Genomic DNA, 21,876 nt, shown 5'->3' on the forward strand with positions numbered 1-21,876 from the left:
AAAAAATTGATATTGATGGTACAAAAAAAACAGAACAATAAATTAATCTCACTTATGAACATAGATCAAATTTACCACATTAACCATTAGCAAATAAGTATAGCCACTTATTTAAAGAATATATTATAACATAATGGCAATATATTGTATATTAATATATTAGGACCAAGTGAAGTTTTATCACAAATAAAAGAATGATTTAATATGAGAAAGCCTGTCAACATGTGCAAAGTTTTTATTTCACAAGAGACAAAACAAATATTTTCAAGGAGTATTTGGCAAGTATAATTAATGTTTTTTTCCAGAAAGTTGAAATTTTATGGTCCATCTTTTTATGCTGTGGAAATTCTTAAATATATGCATTTAGAAGAATAAGTGTGTCATAATTGAGCTTGTATCTTTTATTTAGTTAACTTCTAATTCTGCCTGTCTTCTCTTCTCCTCCCTGTTTTCTCCCCTCATTCTTTTCTTCACTGTTTCACTCCAAAGACATTACATGAAGGGCTGTTAGGCAGTTAAAAGACCTCTTGATGTAGTTAAGATTACATTTGGCCATAAGTAATAGGATTCTAACTGTAGTAGGTTGAATGAGTAGGGTGTTTATTTTTCTCACTCTAGAAGAAGTCTGGGGATTTGTAATGCAGGCCTGGAATGGTAACTCAACACTGCCATGGGGTCTCCAGATCCCTTCTGTCTTTTTACTCTATCCTTAAAGTGGTTTAGTCCTCCTGTTCCCAAGATGAGGCATAAAAATTACTTACCAGTAATATATGGTGAATGCAAAAAGCTTTCTCCACTTGAAGTTCGGTTTTTATAAAAAAGCAAAATATTCTAGTAAGATTATATTTGTTTTATAACTGCTGGAATGATAATATTCTGTTCATTGATATCCACAGTATTTATTAGCCATTTGCAATGACCTATAACCCCAAATCTCATAGGTTTCCACCACCACACACTTATTTCCCACTGTTACTAAATATCGCTGGCTGTTTTTCTGCTGCAAATGTCTTTTCATCTTGGGGATCAGGTAAGAGGAGCAAACTATATTTGCCACATGCTGTTCTCAGGGTAGAGGGAAAAGAATAAGTGGTAGAAGCTTTCAGTGTCTCTTAAAGCCTTTCCTCAGACATAACATACATCATATGTGTTCACAGTCCATAGATCAAGGTAAGTCACATGACAAGCCTGACACTTAGAAGGAAAGTATATTTTATTCGCAGGAACTGTTATAAATCACATGGCAATGGAAAGAGCTGTCTAATCCTCTCGCAATGAAAAAATAGTTGGAAACAATTTTCCCCATCAGCTTAAGTCTATAATTAGGAGATGATTTACTCTAGTAAATAATATCATTGGCTTTGGATTTGAACTTGATTCAATTTTCCCCTGTTGATTACAGGTTGTCTGCAAGTTTTAGATTTTTTATTGATAAAATATGTTAATTTCTATGATAAATGCTTTATTATAAAACATTTATGTTTTAAATTGCTTAAAAAATAACTGGCAATAATAACTGCTTAGCAATTTATTGTTTCCTAGACCATATGAAAATAATCTTATTTTTCAATGGGAATATCATTAACTTACTGGCAAGATTGTGATAAATCTATGGACACTCTAATAATTATCTGGATTTTCATTGTACACTTTGATTAGATAGGAAGGAGTGAAGCTTTGACGTTTGTATGTGAGATCGGAAGTTTAATAAACTAAATAGCAGTATAAACAAGTCATGTTAAATTCAAAATGTTAAATATTTTATGCATTTATATTAGGCCTTACACAATGCATATAGCTTATAAATTTTCATGAAGTGGGTTTATTTTAAGAATTTAAAGACTGATTACTTTTTTCAGATTTTGAATAATCAGCTAAATATGTTATCATATCCAGTCATTCTCAGATCTTGCAGAAGTTACCCAAAACATATTTATAAATTTAAGAAAAAAAGACTATTGATTATTCAGGATTTTAGCCCATTTACTCACCTCTATGATAACAATCCTTTATACTTTTCCAAAGTACTCTCAAACAACTATTGACAAAAATGAGATGAGTTTTAGTTTTGTGGCTTTTGGTTTTGGAAAGGAAATAGACTATTGATTTTTGTTCTTTTAAGTTTCTTTATTGATTAGTCCATTTTGCCTTGGCCCAATTTTTTTGACATAATTTCTTTAATTGACAAAGAAGTTTTAGGAAAGTATAATGAAACTGAATTACATAATTGGTCAGAATTCTTTTTATCACCTTTAATTTTCTACTCTTTCATGAGAATTCTTTATTTTCTTATATATTTTTTGCATTTCATTAGACCCCCAAAGCCTGTTCTTTCCTTTCTGAGTACATGATTTAAAATTCCAGATGTGTGCAGCCTCAATTATCTATCTAAATATATTTAGCTCATCAGATTAGCATTGAAGTGAAATGTGGAATTTTAAATTAAAGTGATTTTTTTACTAAGAAAGCAAATCTCTGGACCATTTAGAAACTGACTTGTGGACGTGTTTAAAATACACATTATAGAGAACTACAGGAAAAGCGTTTGGTAGAGCAAAGTTGATCTTGTAACCTAATGAAAATCTCAAGGGCCACAAGGGAGCTATTGTATTTGGCAAGTATACTTTTTCTCCCTGTTTCTTTTTTCTGACAAGAGATCTAGCACTCTGGCTGTAGGTATAGATGTGTGTTTTGGTTTGGCCAATTGTAGTAATTCCTTTTCTAAGGAATAATAAATATTGTAGAGCTAAATTGTGGACCTGCGCAAGACCAAAGTCTGTTTCTCTGGGATTGCTGTACTGAGACACTGGAAGAGGAATCTCTGTTTCTTCTGGGATTGGCATGCTTGAGAGATGTGTGTCTGAAATCTTTAGCAGCTGACTAGATCCTAGTTAAAGCTATTGAGGCTATGGAACTGGTAGCACTTCTTTAGATTTTGTGTCACCATGAGATCCTTCCCAGTGAAGAGAACTAATATATTTCCCATTCTTGTTTAAGCTACTTAAGTCTCGGTCATTTGCAATGAATGTTCATTTTTCCTGTAAATAGAAGGCATGCTTACTCTGATAAATTAAAATTAAAAATTTCAGAATATTAATGATAAAAGGAGAATGATTATCTCATGGACCTGGTCAGTGCAAGTACTGATGAGCTGATGATGTGCGATCTTGTATTTTACACTGAAAGTGGTAAAGAGAGAATAATTCACAGGCACAGTCTCTGAACTTCTTAAAAATGATTTTATTGTTCAAATGGTAAAAATAAAAATAATAGAGTAAAGCTGTATCATAGGCTACTGATTCAGTTATACATATATATCTCCACTCCTTCCTTTCTTCCCATGCATGTCAACAAGGGAGGAAAGAAAAGAGAAGGAGAAAAAGAGAGAGAGGAGCTTTGTAACTTGTGTTGTATATGTGTTCAGAAATGTTTAAACCAGAGAGAAGCAAGGATATGGTTAATTTAGACAATTTTGTAGATCTTGAGTATTTTATCCTACCATTCATCTGTCTTTCTACTCCTTTTTGCTTTCATGGGATGAAATATTCTTCAGTGTTTATTTTGTAGATTTAAAGACATTAGTAAGCAGGGTTGCAGTATGTGTTAAAATGAAGATGGAATGTTAAGAAATTAGTAAGGGTAATTTTTACTCTATCTTATGAATTAATTGTAGAACCTGAGTTCTGTGTGAAATAGGAATCCATATTCCAAAATTATTTAATTTTTCCAAGTCCATGTTAAAAAGAAGCATGGAGGAAGAAAGGATTGGAAGTAAAAGTTATTGGAAAGAAAACATTAGCCTTACTGAAATTACTCATTTTTGTAAAGTATTGCCAACTCACGGTAGAGAAGCTTGGCTGGGAGCTCACTTTTATCATGTTCTAGAGTGGTAGGAAGACATCTAACAATGAGTTCATTGAAGAGTGTTTAAGTTATGACAGTCCAATTTAAAAGTTCACTATTGCTTGATAAGAGTTCACATTGGAAAAAAAAAAAAAAGAGTTCACAATGAAGGAGAAATTATGGCTTTTTGCCTTGTTATCCTTTCTATCCATATGTTTGTTTTCCAGTCTGGAGAAGAGAAGGTGAATAAATAGTTATTAAAACTTTCCTGGGTTGATAAATTGTCCAAAAATCTTTTAAAATTTTTGGCAGAAAAAAGCTTGAATAAAACTTCTGGTAAAAAAGATGAATAATAATCTTTTTAGTATTTTTAGCATATTATGGAAATCTTTGAACATTCACTAAGAAGTAGTAAAATGAACACTTTTGAAGATGTGACCCAGCATCAACAGTTATAAGCATTGTGCAGGGGGAGGAAAGAGCCAGAGAAGTAGGGCACCTGGCAGCTAAATAATGTTAGTGGGAAGAGTAATGTCAAGCCTTGACCTCATGATCAATTCTAATGGGCTTCATGAGAGAGACACTGGATACAATTTGATTCATATTCAGGGCTCCTCTCGAGTATAAGTAAAGGCTTAAGATCAGACTAATGCTGGCGACTGGCTAGGTTTTTAGGCACTGTATTCTCTGTTGTGGGGAAAAAAGTCAATACGTCATTTGGGACTATGTGGCCTAATTTGTCGTATTATTTTTTGCCTCTGACTTTAGATCCAAATCATTGTGAAAGTTACCAGCAGGGAAGAGAGTACAGCAGAAATTTCATTGGGAACTCAGAGAACAGCAGTCATTAATTACAGAATGTCATGTGAAAGAGAGAAGAACAATAAAGTTAGAATGTGATTTCCATACTTCTTTTCTCTCTCTAGCTGATCCCAGAGGTGTTTATTTTTTCAAGCTGGAATTGCAATTTTGAATCGTATTATAAAATCTGAGTTTCAAAAAGACTTAACCTAAATCCATTAAACTCTAAAACTACTTGTACACCGATATTTTCTCTAGATTTCAGTCTCAGGGTCTGAAAGGCAGATCTTGCACGAAGAAAAATGAATAAGTTTACTGATTGAAATTTGGGCACATGGTTCTTGGACCTAAAATGAGTCTGTAGATGGCATCAAAATGAGCATGAAATGCTTACATTCTTATCATCTTATCATCTACACTTCTTGATCTGTGCAGTTCACTCTCTCTTAAGTGATTTTTGCCTGTAACAGTTCTTTTAAAGTTGAAGCACAATGTAGAAAACGTTCTTCTATGAGAAAGTTATGATTCTATGAACTTCTTTAGATATGTTGGCATAAAAACCTAACAAGGAATTATAATTTATTTAGGCCTCTTGATAATCCTTCAGCAAATTTAGATTTTTATGTCATCTCTACATTTTATGATTTTTAAATAATTTTTTACTGTTTATTGAGGTCCTACAGATATATGCCAGGCACTATTCCAAGGGCTTTATATTTAATGATTTATTCAATGCTCACATTAATTCTGTAAGTACAATAATACTATTCTCCCTCTTTACACTAACAACGAAACATTTCTGAGGTACAGAAATGTTAAATAGTTTCCAAGGAGCACAGAATTAGTAGGTGGCATGGCAGAGATTCAAATTCAGGAAGTCTGGCAGTCGGCATTGTGACCATAATCACTCGGACAGTACAAATAAACACAAAGAAGCAACCCCAAAAGGGATAGACAATCAAAAGTTTGAAGTATTTTTTAATTGCTTGTTATTTATAAGTGTGATCACCAGCTTTTGATTGTTCTAAAATGCAAGGCAGTAAGATGGGGAGCTAAAATTGCAAATGCAAGAGTTTATAGCTTTTTCTGTTTTGGTGAGAATAGTAGTAGTTTTGTTTTAGGATACATAAAACATGATTTAAAAAAAGAGAGAGAGAGAAGCAGCAGCACTAGAATCATGATCAGGCAAGGTAGACTTTTGTTACTGGAAAAAAGACAAAGACTCCAATTATAGAGGACAGTGACAGACCCCATCAGCAGCTACTGTCTCTTGGGATTCATCACTGTGGGGCATGCTCCTACGGACCTCACTGGCAACCGAGAATTGACATTCTACCAATAATTGGTGTATAAATGTATCAGCTCTCTTATCCTTCAGATGGGGTAACTCTAAGATTAGGTTTTCCATAAGTTTCCATTAGGTTTTCTAAAGTTTTTGACATCATTGCCTAGAATTTTCCCATGAGATTGAGCTTCATATACTCACAGTGATTGTAGGCTTGATGATGTGCTACTTTTGGCTATTGTCTGGAGCATTTACTGCTGTCTAACAAACTTCTCCAAATGTTAATGGCTTAAAACAACAAAACCTACACCACATTTCATAATTTTCTAAATCACAATTTGGGGCAGAGCCCAACTATACATTTCTGATTCATTTGGCATCAAGTGGGGTACATTCAATGGCTGTGCTGATAGGGAGGATCCAAAATAATTGTGCTCATGGGCCTAGTGCCTTGATAGGGACAGCTGGAGGGCTGAGTCTAGCTGGGTCTCACTCCCTCATCATGAATTATTAGTCTCTCCACCCAGTCTCTCTAGCAGGTAGCTGGACTTCAGACATGGCAGCTTAGAATCCTAAGGCCAAGTATTCCAAGAGACATGTAATAGAAGATTCTAATCTCTTAAGCTTGGGTTTCGATATTTGTACAAGCATCCCTCTACCATACTCGATTGATCAAAATAAGTCCTAGCCCCGGCACCTGAGTGGCTCAGTGGATTGGGCCTCTGACTTCAGCTCAGGTCATGATCTCAGGGTTCTGGGATTGAGTCCCACATCGGGCTCTCTGCTCAGCGGGGAGCCTGCTTCCTCCTCTCTCTCTCTCTCTCTGCTTGCCTCTCTGCCTACTTATGATCTCTCTCTCTGTCAAATAAATAAAATCTTAAAAAAAAAAAAAAGTCCTAGCCCTAGGATGCCTGGATGGTTCAGTTGGTTAAGCTCCCAGCATGGGGCTCCATGTGTGGGGCTCCCTGGTCAATGGGGAGTCTGCTTCTCACTCTCCATAATGTGTGTGAGCTCTCTTTCTCTCTCAAATAAATAAATCTTAAAAAAGAAAGAAAGAAAAAGAAAAAAAATTTATAGCTCTTTCTCTTCTCACTAGACTGAAGCAGCAGGGAAAAAAGGTCTCACCTTTCAGTAATAGGGGTTAAAAATTTGTGGCCATCTTCAATCTGTCAAATTATCGTCTCCTCTTCTCTGTCTCAGTGTTTTTCTCTTCTATTATTTATTTTTGTTTTTATTTGCATCACCCAAAAATGATCCTCTGTAGAATCTTTCTCCTAGCATTTATTCCTGGGGAAACCCACACTAGAGAAAGAAATTTTATATTTGACCAAAAGAGGGGTTTTGTAAACAATAGTTATTTTGATTATTGAAATACTGTAGTAAGCTTGCTCTTATGACCTCTTTCTCATTGAACAGGACATGGGTGACAGATGTTAGCTGATTATGTCTAAAAAAACAGTTGGAACTTGGATGGGGCTTTTCAAACTCCAACTGCAAGGTTTTACCACTATACCTAAGAATGAAATAAGGAGAATAAACCAAAAATGGGATTTAAGTAAAAGTAAGATTGAAATATAAATTTCTAAGCAGTTTTTTTTTTAAACCCAGTAGGCACATTAAACTAAAAACAAAAAACAAAAACCCCTGCATTTCTGATGTATGTCAAATGATTCTGTCGGTTGATGCAAAGTCAAAGGGTTTGCTAATTGGCTTACTCACCTACAGGGCAATATATAGAGAGCACTGATGATTAATTTGATCTGCACATATATTAGGGAAGGAAGAGGGATTGACTTTCGGGACACACCTCTCCCATTCCAAGCACTGTCATTGATTTTCACTGATCCTTTATTTAATCCTCACATTGTAGATAATATCTATAGGTTTTAGATGAAGAAAGTAAGGCTTGGTAGCAATTGGGATTCTCATGCAGTTTGTATGGTGACAGAGCCAGACAGATTCAACTACACTTCATTTTTTCAAGGAGTGGGAAATTTTAGAGGTGATTTCCCCGTGGGGGTAGTGAATTGAAGACCCAGGGATACCATGAGATTCTTTCACCTGGCAACTAGTAGTTATAGTGCTCTGCTGGGGAAGTTAAAGCAATTTTCTTCTGCATGATGGGTCCTTACATTTTATTATTATTTTTAAACAGCTGCTACTGAGGTCAAGTGTGACCTATTCATGATATGATTGCTTCTCTGCTTTGCTGTCTTTTTTGTAGCTGCCTTTATTCTTGGCTGTCCAGTCTTGTGAACCACCAATTTATTTTTTCTAAGTACTTAAAATCTAACTCTTCTTGCTCTTGCTCCCAAGTTTATTTTGCTTCAAATGCCACTTTAGATCTTTAACATTCCACACAGATATGGTTGATGAAAGGACATTCTGATTAATCATGCTAACAAGATTTTATCAGTTTTTGGAATTTGCCAATATTTTGGACAAAAAATATATCGTGATTTTAAATGACATTTACTTGATAATGGGTAAAACTGAATAACTTTCTTATTTGTTGAAAATTCCTTTTTTGAATTGCAGCATTTTATTAATATTCCAAAATTAATTTGCCAGCTATGTATTTTAAAGATACCTGTATTTTGTCTGAGGTGTGTTAAAAATCTTTTCTCATAATTTTAACAATGCTTAGATATATTTTTCATTGAATAATTTAAAACTTGTATAGAGTCTAGTTTATCAATATTTTCCTTTATGAGTTTTTATTTCTCTTATTTTGTTTAAGAATAACAATGTAATACAAATATTCTTTTAAAATAATTACTTAAATAGTTAATCTTATATGATAGTAATATAACATAATTTTCCTAATTCACAGCTAATGTAGGATATATATCTATATACAGATATATATATATATCTATATATATTATCCTTTCCTAATAAAATCAAACTTTATTTTAAAATTCTATCCCTAATTACCTTGTATTCATGGATGTATTTCCATATCCATCATTGTATTTCTGGCTGTTAGTTCCACTTATTTGCTTATGCTCTTGCTAATAAACTATGTGCGTGTGTGTGTATGAATGTGTGTAGTGTGGTAAAGACAGTGACCTTATAATAATCTTAATCCTTCTTCAAGAGGAATTTGAAGCTATAAATCCCACAAATTTTGACATTTTGTATTTTCATTATAATTTGGTTCCAAACGGTTAAAAATTTAATTTCCAAATTCTATTTAGTCTATTTGGTCAGATTTATTTTGTGTGATTTTAATCCACTGGTTCTAAATTGTCTTGCTTGGCATGGACAATGATCTAATCCAGGGTGAAAAGCTGTTAACAGCTCTACTTCCTCAGTGCTTTGTAATAACTTGTAATAGCTGGTAGGTGTAGCATCACTCTTATGTCTGTAAAACTGGACACTTTTCCTTATATTTATTATTTCATAAAATATTTTAATCAATTAATAGTTTAATCAATTTAAACATAACACATTAAATTCAGATAAAGTTGTCTTAATGAATAATATTTGAAGACTGATGCATTTGTGTTTCACATGAGAGCATGATACCTTCATTTTTTCAGCATTTAAATCTTCAGTAAAATCATGTTAACTTACTTTTTTTTTCTTCATATGAATCATACCTTAATTGTTAAATTTAATCTTAGGTATTTTCATATTTTTTATTTCTGTTGTGAATGGGTTTTTTTGTTTTGTTTTGTTTTGTTTTGTTTTTAGGGAAACAGAGCCCATGCAGGTGGTGGAGGGTGGGCAGCAGAGAGGGAGAGAATCTTAAGCATGTTCCACACCCAGGGCTCCATCTCAGGACCCTGAGATTATGGCCTGAGCCAAAATGAAGAGTTGGGGTCTTAAATGACTGAGCCACCCAGGGACCCCATAAATGGATTATTTTTGCAGTATCATTTTCAACTGGCTTTTGTTAGTATAATGAAAAACAGCTTGTTTTTGCATATTCATTTTATATGCAAATACATTGCCAATTCAGTTATTAATTCTAACTTTTTTAAAGATTTACTTATTTACTTGAGACAGAGAGAGAGAGACAAAGTGAGAGAAAGCACAAGGGAAATGAGTGAGCACAAGTGGGGTGGAGTGGGGAAGATATAGAGAAGCAGGCTCTTCCCTGAGCGGGGAGCCCCATGTTGGGGTTCGATCCCTAGGACCCTAGGATCATGACCAGTGCTGAAGGCAGATGCTTAACCAACTGTGCCACCAAGGTGCCCCTATTCTACTGTTTTTAATATAATCTCTTGGGGTTGCTAAATATAAGAATTGATGCAATAATATCATTAACTATTAAACACATTCATTTAAAATAATTTACTGTTTTTATATATTTTTACTATTTTGTTGCCCTATCTTATTTTAATATATAAAATATACATAATATGTTGAGTAGTATTTGAACAATAAATAGACATGATGTATGTTGCTGGTACAATATGCATTTTTACAAACATTTAGAGAATATTTGATAATATTTACCATTGATTTTTAAAAACATGTTTATTCTTTGACACAGGGATTTCACCTTTGACAATCTTAGAGATGTAAGTACTCTAGCACTTAGGGACATATGTTCAGGTGAGTTTATTGCTGCATTTTTTTTTTAAGATTTTATGTATTTATTTGACAGAGAGAGAGACACAACAAGAGAGGGAACAGAAGCAGAGGGAGTGGGAGAGGGAAAAGCAGGCTTCCTGCTGAGCAGGGAGCCTGATTCAGGGCTAGATAGCAGGACCCTGCGATCATGACCTGAATCAAAAAAAAAAAAAAAAAAGAAGGCAAACGCTTAATGACTGAGTCACCTAAGCACCTCTGCTGCATTATTTTTAATGCAAAAATGATCCACTGGAGAATAATCTGAATGTCTATAAATAGGGGAGCAATTAAAAAATATCTGTGATATCACCATAGTATAAAATATTATGCAGTCATTAAAACTATTGGTTAGATCTATATTTATTGATTATATTGGGCATATTAGATCAGATCTATGTTTATTTAGTTGAAGTGATGGGAATTTTAAGTGATAAAGCAGCAAGTGGGAGAGCTATGTGTATATTTTTATCAACATAGGAAAATAAAAATATATGCATACAGGGCAGCTGGGTAGCTCAGTTGTTTAAGCATCTGACTCTTCATCTCAACTCAGGTCTTGATCTCAGGGTCATGAGTTTCAGCCCCATGTTGGGCTCCATGCTGGGTGTGGAGCCTACTTTAAAAATAATAATAATAATAATAAATACATGCACATATTTTCAAATATTTACATGTATAGAGAGAAATACATAGAATTTATACCAAATTGTGATGATAGTTACCTTTGATAGGTTGACAGGTTATGGAATTTGGAAGCAAGGATAGAAAATTTATTTTTTTTTCTTTTGTGCCTCTGTATTATCTGCTTTAAATCCATTATTTTGGCAGTTCAGATGTCAATAAAGCAAGTATAAGTCTGTGAACCTCATTATAAACATAAAAATTCAATAAATAAATGCAACTTTATAGTTAGATTACATCCCTTCTTTTACTTTCATAGTTCCCTTTTTCTGGCGTTTACACATACGAGTTTCTAAGTTAATTCCAAGTAAAACCAAAAATATCCATTTCATTAAAGATTTATGTGAATAATATGAATTGTTAAGAATAATAAAAAATCTGTAAGAGACTATATTACATAAAAGTAGAGTGCACTGGGAAATACTGAAAATTTACATAGCCATACTTAAACAGTGCTATTTATTGATTTTTGAGCTTTTGAATGATTAGCTGCTGGTAGCTTCCCAGATATTTTAATATTTGTCCATAGTATTTGTGGAAAACATTTAAAGTAGCCCTCAACTCAGTGCAAGATTGATTTTGAAACATTTCTTGCAGATGCACAAATGTTCATTATACTTGACTGTTAATTTTGAATATTATTTAGCCAACATTGGCCTTCCCACTGCTCTTGCAATTAACCCTAAGCCTATTGGCAGCAGCACTTTTAATTATTATGTACCATATTTATGAAATAGATGATGTCCTCTGAAATAATAGGCTATTGATTTGAATAGTCACTTTTAATGTAATTGAAAATCCAATCATTATTTATAAAGATACTGAATATTCATTTACTATACTTTTGTGTTCCATCCATATAGATCTTGCTTTATTGCAGAGTTTAATAGTATTTTACACAGTATCCATTAGGCAACCAACACTTGGGCCTATTGTTTTGTTATTTTCAATAAGAGTTGAAGGAGACCACCTTTCAAAATATTTTATGCATAAGACTTATGTTTCTTTTGGTATAATACATCAAATTATATTTGAAAGTGACATTTGGTAGCAGACTATTTATCTGTTTAATGACTTGGACTCTCTATACTCAGTTTAATTCAGTAGTTAGAGAACTAGACATTGGATTATTAGAATTATTTCATGTGCTGTATTAAATTTACTATATTTGGGTAATTTAGGGAGTGGCTACTTGAAGATAAGTGCTTTATTATATATCTCCTGTAACTTTGTTGTAGAATTTTAAATCAAGACCTATGATCATATTTTACTTCAAAATAAATATGCCTAAATTCAATTAATACTTTAAGAAATTGAAATTTTTAATGTATCCTTTTAGTTAATTGATACCACTCTTCTACATTTTTTGAGAGCTTACTATGTGCCTGAATTGGTGTCCTTATAATAGAATATTTAATTTAATCATAATTTAAATGTTAATTGTAGTAATTGAATAGACATATTTCATGTTTTTTCAACTAAAATAATTTAAGGAATATATGATCAAATTAGAATAAAACTCTTGTTATTAAAGACAGGTATTATTTTACTTCAAAGAGTGGGAAACAAAATACATTTACATTTATTTATGTCAGTGGAATTGACACAAATTCCATTTCTTCCTGCCTATATATTGAAGTCCAGAACAAATGCACTTCTTTTCCATTCAGTCATCCATTTATTTATTCAATAAATATTATTTATTGTGTGCCCATTATGGAATTTGTAGGCACTGCCAAATTAAAAATGAATCTCAGTGCATGATCTTAAGGAACTTTATGCCTAGTAACATAAATAAAAACATCATTGCAATTCATTTTGAGAAATGAGAAATATGTATAATGGTCACAAAAGAAATAATATGGAATAACCGGATGTGATTATGGCCACTTGTAATAAATGCATTCCTAGCTAAAGGAAGGGACAAAAAGGAATTTAGATACATGCAACAATGTGTGCAAAAACATTGAATATGGATAATTTCAAGCCATCCAATTAAATGAAGTATCAAACTCAAGGATAGGAGTGTCAGGCAAGGAATTATGCTAAATAAGTAAGAAAGGTGAGATCCAGAAATGCTTTGTTTGCCAAACATAGATCTTAATATCTTGTAGTTGTTAAGGAAATTGAGTGTTTTGCAGTAGTTGAATGACTAAGATTTGAGTTTGAGATTACTCCTTAATATGTATGTATTAGAGAGGACAAAGAATGGAAACAAGAAGAAAACTTAGGGCACAATTTTTAGTCACCCAAGTGAGATATAACGAGGACTTCCACCAAATAAATCTTAATTCCCTGAAAAAAATGGATAAAGAGATATTGGGAAGTAGTATGTAGGGAGTTTGGTTATAAATTAGAAGAAAAAATGGGCAACAAGTTCATAAACTCCAAGATGATTCCTATATTTCCAGGCTGGGTATAATTATGACCTAGATTGGCAGGTGTTAGTATCCCATAAGTGACATGGGAAAGCCATGGTACAGTTGGAGGTATGAAATGAGTTCAGATGTGGACATTTTTAATTTGAGAAGTCTATATGAGGTGGTAAAAGAGGTATGTAGAAAAACAGAAATTTAATATTGAAACTGAGATGTACGTAAGAATGGGTATCTAGATGTGGATGTCATTGAAATATTGATAATTTAAGGTTGGAAATATGTGTGATCAATTAATGTATGTAGTTGAACAGAGAAGTAAACACAAAAATGTAACTATAGCTTTTAATGGACAGGATCAGAAGGTGGAATCATTGGTAGTAAGTTTACTTCATAAAGGTATGGTGAGACTCATGAACCAGCCATTATTATGTAGGCTGCATAATATTTTGTGATATGGCTATATCACAGGTATTTTTTAATTGCTCCCCTATTTATAGACATTCAGATTATTCTCCAGTGGATCTTTTTGGCATTAAAAATAATGCAACAGGGGGGCCTGAGTGGCTCAGTCATTAAGCTTCTGCCTTTGATTCAGGTTATGTTGCCAGAGTCCTGCTATCTAGCCCTGAAATAAAGAAATTAAGTGAGAGGTAGAAATGAGAGTCAGAAGAGCAGAGTGGATAAGAGCATGAACCCTAATAATAAACCACCTCGATTCAAGACTTGGCTCCAGTGCAGTTTACTAACAGTGTGATCTTGGGTAAGACAACACAGCAAATTATTTTCTCTCTCTGAGTCACATTTTCCTCAGCTATAAAACTGGGATAATATTTGTTGGCACCTCTTGCAATTTTTAAGAAGTAGTAAAATAAAGCACAATGCCTGATACATGGTAGGCTGCCAACAACTGTTTCTCAATATTGTTATTAGGAATAGGTAGTTATTCATTCCAGTATTTAGAGCAGGCAAGCAAGAGAAGCCTCTATCTGATTTGACATGCAAGTGGAGAAGATGGCTACTTGATTATACTTTTTCTTGCTGACAAAACTCATAGTATAAATTAAAATTTAAAATGTTTAAATCTGGGGTTTAAATTGTACAAGGCAAAAATAATAAAGTAGGCTAAGCTTGTTTGCTTATTCCACTGCCTTATAAAAGTGATTGTAATGATAAACACTGTCCAGGACTTATTTTCCTCCATCAAGGTTTAAGGGAAAATGAGGAGAGGGGACAATTGCATTGCTAGCACCATGCAGATGGAATCAGAGAAGTGAGCTTATTATCTCCTGACAGCATTTAATAACTTTGATGTAGATTGCCTTCAATGTACATAGATTGCCCTCAAGGAATTAAAGTTTAATAAAATTCGGAAAATATAAAATACATGCTCTGTTATGGTAATGAATTATAACCATCTTTTACAAACCCGATAAGGCAGCATTCTAAAGCTAATAGTATTTATTTATGTATTCTGTGTACCAGAACTTTGAAGATAAGAGTAAATTGCAGTTCTTCAGGTCCAGATAGCTGTATGAAACCATATCATTTATTCAGGGCTTTTCAAATTAACAAAAAGATTAATGGAATGGATAAGTCAACTATAAAGAATGAGAATAGTATATAATTATATAGCATGTATTTTATGTGTCAAATTATAAATAGTATACATGGAATTATTATATTTATTTCTAATTTTTTCTTTATATATAGGTAAAAACATGCCATCTGTTCTCATCAGAAAATCTTAATTTATCATTGTTGGGGTTTTGGTGATGTGGGGTTTTTTTGTTGTTATTTTCTTTTGTTTGTGTAGTCTATAGTATTTTGCAGTAAAACAGTGTTTTTGTTTTTAGTGATTTAAGAGCACTGGCTTTGGTGTTAGACGTGTTCCTAGTACTGACTCCTTACTTAATGGTTTGGTGATCTTACATAAGTCCTCATCCACTGTAAGCCTTGGTGTCTGCAGGATGGGATAATAGAACAAAGTTCAATGTTTGGAGACTGAATGAAATGATGCCTGCAAAATCGCCTACCACAATGTTTGGCATATTATAAAGCCTTTACCATTGGTACTATCATCACAATCTTGATTGTGCCAAATTACACAACATTGTTAATCTCTGCATCAGTATATGCTCAAAGTTCCAATTTTATATAACAATGTCCTAATTTTATTAATGATAAGATTTCCTCTAATACTTTCTCAAAATGCCCAATGCCAATCACTTATTCTCTCTTAATTAATTCATCTTAAGGCTTAGCCATGTAGCATTTTGTCTCTTTCTTCTGATTTTTTTTCCTAAATTAAAAAAAATAATTTTTTTATTTTTATTAACATATAATGTAGGGGCACCTGGGTGGCTTAGTGGGTTAAGCCTCTGCCTTTGGCTCAGGTCCTGATCTCAGGGTCATGGTACTGGGATCAAACCTTGGATCAGGCTCTCTGCTCATCATGGAGCCTGCTTCTCCAACTCCCCCTGCCTGCCTCTCTGCCTATTCATGATCTCTGTCCATCAAATAAATAAATAAAATCTTAAAAAAAAAAAGAAAAAAAACATAATGTATTATTTGTTTCAGGGGTACAGGTCTGTGAATCATCAGTCTTACACAATTCACAGTACTCACCATAGCATATACCTTCCTCAATGTCCATAACCCAGCCACTCTATCTTCTATCCCCCACCCCTCAAGTAACCCTCAGATTGTTTCCTGAGATTAAGAGTCTTTTATGCTTTATCTCCCTTCCAATCCCATCTTATTTCACTTTATCTCTCTCTTCCCCCCCCCAAAGACTCTGCCCTGCCTCTCAAATTCCTCATGATAATTGTCTTTCTCTGATTGACTCATTTCACTTAGCATAATACCCTCTAGTTCCATCCATATCCTTGCAAATGGCAAGATTTCATTTTTTATGCCTGCATAGTATTCCATTCTGTGTGTGTGTGTGTGTGTATACCACCTCTTCTTTATCCATTTATCTGTCAATGGACATCTAGGTTCTTTCCATAACCTATGTTGTGGACATTCCTGCTATAGACATTTGGGTACACATGTCCCTTCAGATCACTACCTTTGTTGTTGTTGTAAGGCAGCTCTATTTTCAACTTTTTGAGGAACATCCATACTGTTTTCCAGAGTGGCTGCACCAGCTTGCATTCTCACCAACAGTGCAGGAGGGTTCCCCTTTCTCTGCATCCTCACCAATATCTGTAATTTCCTGACTTGTTAATTTTAGCCATTCTGACTGTGTGAATTGGTATCTCACTGTAGTTTTGATTTATATTTCCCTGATTCTGAGTGACGCAGAGCTCTTTTTCATGCATCTGTCGGCCATTTGGATGTCTTCTTTGCAGAATGTCTGTTTATGTCTTCTGCCCATTTCCTGATTGGATTATTTGTTCTTTGGGTGTTGAGTTTGATAAGTTCTTTATAAATTTTGTATACTAGCCCTTTATCTGATATGTCATTTGCAAAGATCTTCTCCCATTCTGCCAGTTGTCTTTTGGTTTTGTTGATTGTTTCCTTTGCTGTGCTAAAGCTTTTGATCTTGATGAAGTCCCAATACTTCATTTTTGTCCTTGCTTCCCTTGCCTTTTTTGATGTTTCTAGGAAGAAGTTGCTGCAACTAAATTAGAAGAGGTTGCTACTGAGTTGTCCTAAACGATTATGATGGATTCCCTTCTCACATTGAGGTCTTTCATCCATTTTGAGTCTATTTTTTGTGTGTCATGTAAGGAAATGACCCAGTTTCATTTTTCTGCATGTGGCTGTCTGATTTTCCCAACACCATTTGTTGAAGAGACTGTCTTTATTCCACTGGACAGTCTTTCCTGCTTTGTTGGAGATTAGTTGACCATAGAGTTGAGGGTCTCTTTTTGGGCTCTTTATTCTGTTCCATTGATCTATGTGTCTGTTTTTGTGCCAGTACCATACTGTCTTGATGATGACAGCTTTGTAATAGAGCTTGAAGTCTGGAATTGTGATGCCACCAACTTTGGGTTTCTTTTTCAACATTCCTGAGGTTATTTGGGATCTTTTCTGGTTCCATATAAATTTTAGGGTTATTTGTTCCATTTCTTTGAAAAAAGTTGATAGCACTTTGATAGCAAATGCATTAAATGTGTAGATTGCTTTAGATAGCATAGATATGTTCACAATATTTATTCTTCCAATCCATGAGCATGAAACATTTTCCTATTTCTTTGTGTCTTGCTCAGTTTCCCTCATGAGTACCTTATAGTTTTCTGAGTACAGATTCTTTGCTTCTTTGGTTAGGTTTATTCCTAGGTATCTTATGGTTTGGGGTGCAATTCTAAATGGGATTGACTCCTTAATTTCTCTTTCTTCTGTGTTATTGTTGGTATATAGAAATGCAACTTATTTCTGTGCATTGATTTTATATCCTGACACTTTACTGAACTCCTGTGAGCTCTTGCAGTTTTGGAGTGGAGTCTTTTGGGTTTTCCACATAAAGTATCATGTCATCTGCAAAGAGTGAGGGTTTGACTTCTTTGCCAATTTGGATGCCTTTTATTTCTTTTTGTTGTCAGATTGCTGAGGCTAGGACTTCTAGTACTATGTTGAATAGTAGTGATGGTAATGGAGAGCCCTGCTGTGTTCCTGACCTTAGGGGGAAATCTCTCAGTTTTTCCCCATTGAGAATATTTGCTGTGGGTTTTTCACAGGTGACTTTGATGATATTGAGGTATGTACCTTCTACTCCTACACTGAAGAGTTCTGATCAGGAAAGGATGCTGTACTTTGTCAAATGGTTTTTCAGCATCTATTGAGCATATCATATAGTTCTTGTTCTTTCTTTTATTAATGTATTGTATCACATTGATTGATTTGTGGATGTTGAACCAACCTTGCAACTCAGGAATAAATCCCACTTGGTTGTGGTGAATAATACTTTTAATGGACTGTTTGATCCTATTTGTTAGTATTTTGGTGAAAATTTTTGCATCCGTGTTCATGAAGGATACTGGTCTATAATTCTTTTTCACGAGGTATTTGTCTGGCTTTAGGGTCAAGGTAATGCTGGCCTCATGACATGAGTTTGGAATTTTCCTTCCATTCCTATTTTTTGAAACAGTTTCAGGAGAATATATAATTCTTCTTTAAATGTTTGATAGAATTTCCCTGGGAAACCATCTGGCTCTGGGCTCTTGTTTTTTGGGAGATTTTTGATGACCGCTTCAATCTCCAAAGGGGTTATGGGTCTTCTTCAGGTTTTCTCTTTCTTCTTGGTTCAGTTTTGGTAGTTTATAGGTCTCTAGGAATGCATCCATTTCTTCCAGATTGTCAAATCTTCCAGATTGCTGGTGTAGAGTTGCTCATAATATGTTCTTGTAGTTGTTTGTATTTTTAGTGTTGGTTGTGATCTCTCTTTTTCATTCATGATTTTATAAATGTGGCTCCTTTATCTTTTCTTTTTGATAAGTATGGCCAGGGATTTATCAATATTATTAATTCTTTGAAGAACAAGCTCCTAGTTTCATTGATCTACTGTTCTTTTGGTTTCTAATTCATTGATTTCTGCTCTTATCTTTATTATTCCTCTTCTCCTGCTGGATTAGTTGAGACCGATTTGTAATCCAGGATGTGATCTATTCTGGAGAGTGTTCCATGTGCACTAAAGAAGAATGTGTATTCCATGCTTTGCATGGAATATTCTTAATATATCTGTGCTGTCTATCTCTTCCAGTGTGTCACATAAAGCCTTTATTTCCTTGTTGATCATTTCCTTCAAGATCTGTTCATTTCAGTGAGGGGGTTGTTAAAGTCCCCTACTATTATTGTATTATTGTTCATGTGTGGTTTGATTTTGTTATTAATTTGTTTATATAATTTTGCTGCTCCCATCTTAAGGGCATAGATATTTAAAAATCTTAGATCTACTTGTTAGACAGACCCTTTAAGTGTGATATAGTGTCCTTCGTCATCTCTTATTATAGTCTTTGGCTTAAAATCTAATTGATCTGATATAAGGATTGCCACCCCAGCTTTCCTTTGATGTCCGTCAGCATGATGAATGGTTTTCCACCCCCTCGCTTTAAATCTGGAGGTATTTTGGGGTCTAAAATGAGTTTCTTGCAAACAATATATAGATGGGTCTTTTTTTTTTTAATCCATTCTGATACCCTGTGTCTTTTGATTGAGGCATTTAGCCCATTTACACTCAGGGTAACTAATGAAAGATATGAATTTAGTGCCATTGTATTACCTGTATGGTGACTGTTGCTGTATATTGTCTCAGTGGAACAGACTTCTAAAAGTTCCAGTTTTGTGCTGTGCTGCTCTACTGCTTGCCGGGAGCCAGCCACTCCCCACATGGTCTCTCTTCCCATATATCACCTCGGATTCACTTCTCCACATGTCCTATCTTCCAGAAAGTGGTTGATTTTCTATTCCTAGAATTGCTAATCTTCTCTTTGATCTCCTCTTGAGTTTGTCCGTGTTCAGAATGGTTTGATAAATAGCCAAATTCCTGAGACCCAATGATATTTAGGTTTCTTACTCCTCCACCATCTTGCTCTTCCCCTCTCTTCTGATCTTTTTTTGTATTTACTCTATGCTAGTTTCCTCAGTGCTATGGTCATCTGCAGTGGTTCCCTGATAGACTTTCTTTCAGATGGATAGAATAACTGTAACTGTTTTTAAAGTGAACACTCTCATGTTGGAGAATCATTGGTATCTTTATAGCCCTTGTGTTTTAGCAGCACAGTTTTACTGTTTAATCATTTCATAATTATAACAAAATAATCTGCATATGAAGATCATGTAAAATATACTTCTTTGATTGTTTTTCTTCATTTTAATATTTTAATTTTTTTTGTTTTGTTTTTCATAAACAAGACAGGAGGAAGAAGATGGAGAAGCAAGGAGAGGAGCTTGCAGTGAGTAGAAAGTAGTGTTTTCTTTCTTTGTCATCTAAAAGTGGCAATACTGTTTTAATGGAATGGTGGTTTTTTTTTTTTATATTCTGGATTTTTCTGGCTAAATCTACCATCTAAAAGTGGCAATACTGTTTTAATGGAATGGTGGGGTTTTTTTTTTTTATATTCTGGATTTTTCTGGCTTTAGACTCTCTTGGGAGAAAGTGCTATTTTATAAGGATGATACTTTAAGTGTAGCAAAGGAATGAGTAGAGCCTTAGTCTAGATATGATTGATGATAGTCTTTCAAGGAGGAACCCAAATTATCAGTGAGAAAGAAAAAAGGTGTGACTTTTCTCTAGCTGCAATAGCTAGATCAGCAAATTACTTGATAGGTTGTGTTGTTACAAGTTGTTGATTCACATGAATAAGAAAGGTTAAGAGTTTGGGCTGTTTCAATGTAAAGTAAGTAAAATGGTTATGTGAAAATTATAAAACTAAAGAAGGCTTTTTTTTCCTAAGATTTTAAGATTTGGAAATGGAGGTTAAATTCAAGGTTGAATGATCAACTTGTTTAATATTAGTAAATTGATTGCAATTTCTTTGTGTGGACATAGGTTGGGTTTCACCTATTATAGATACCACTTCTTTAATAATATTATGATATTTCTTGTATGTCCCTTGGAAAGTATTTAATATGGATACTGAAAAGAAATTTTAGTCAAATATAACTTTTTATAGGAGGTTCTTATAAAAATATACTTTCTCCCATGAAAATTTTCTTATTCATTGATTCTTCATTGTTATGAAAATGGGTTATTGAAACTAGACCTATACCTCAATAATTTATACAAGCAACATACTTCACTTGATTGTGTATTTATTTAATAATAATTTTTTATCTATTGAGGTCATAGTTCTATATACTAGGAATCCAAGGCCAGCTACTAATGAATTCATTTTCATGTCTATGAAACAATAATCACTTGAATCTGTCATCTATTAATTGTTAATGAATATAAATACATCTTCATTCTTGGCCTTTTCATAGTTAATGTGTAAATTTTTGCAAAGGAGATAATGTCTTGAACAAAGTGCATTGTTTCAATATAGGCTATCTGGAAAAAAATTGTCAGGAAGATTAGTCAATAAAAGAAATGTAATATTTTTGCATCTTAAACATGTCTTAATTTTATGTAAAGAGAGATTGAATTTGTGACCTCCTTCATGAGCCAGTAAGGCACTTCCACCAATTTCAGTAGTACATAATTCTTGCTTGCTGAAATGAAGTGTATTTCTTGTGTTTATTTGGATTATTCTGAATTCATAGTAGGGCCTTGTAGTATTATGAGAAAAACCTAAAGCTGAAAGATGTCTCGTACACTGACGTACTTTGTCCTTGAAGACTCCTAACTAATGATATGTT

The sequence above is a fragment of the Neovison vison genome, chromosome 3, assembly GCF_020171115.1.
Source record: "Neovison vison isolate M4711 chromosome 3, ASM_NN_V1, whole genome shotgun sequence".
NCBI lineage: Eukaryota > Metazoa > Chordata > Mammalia > Carnivora > Mustelidae > Neogale > Neogale vison.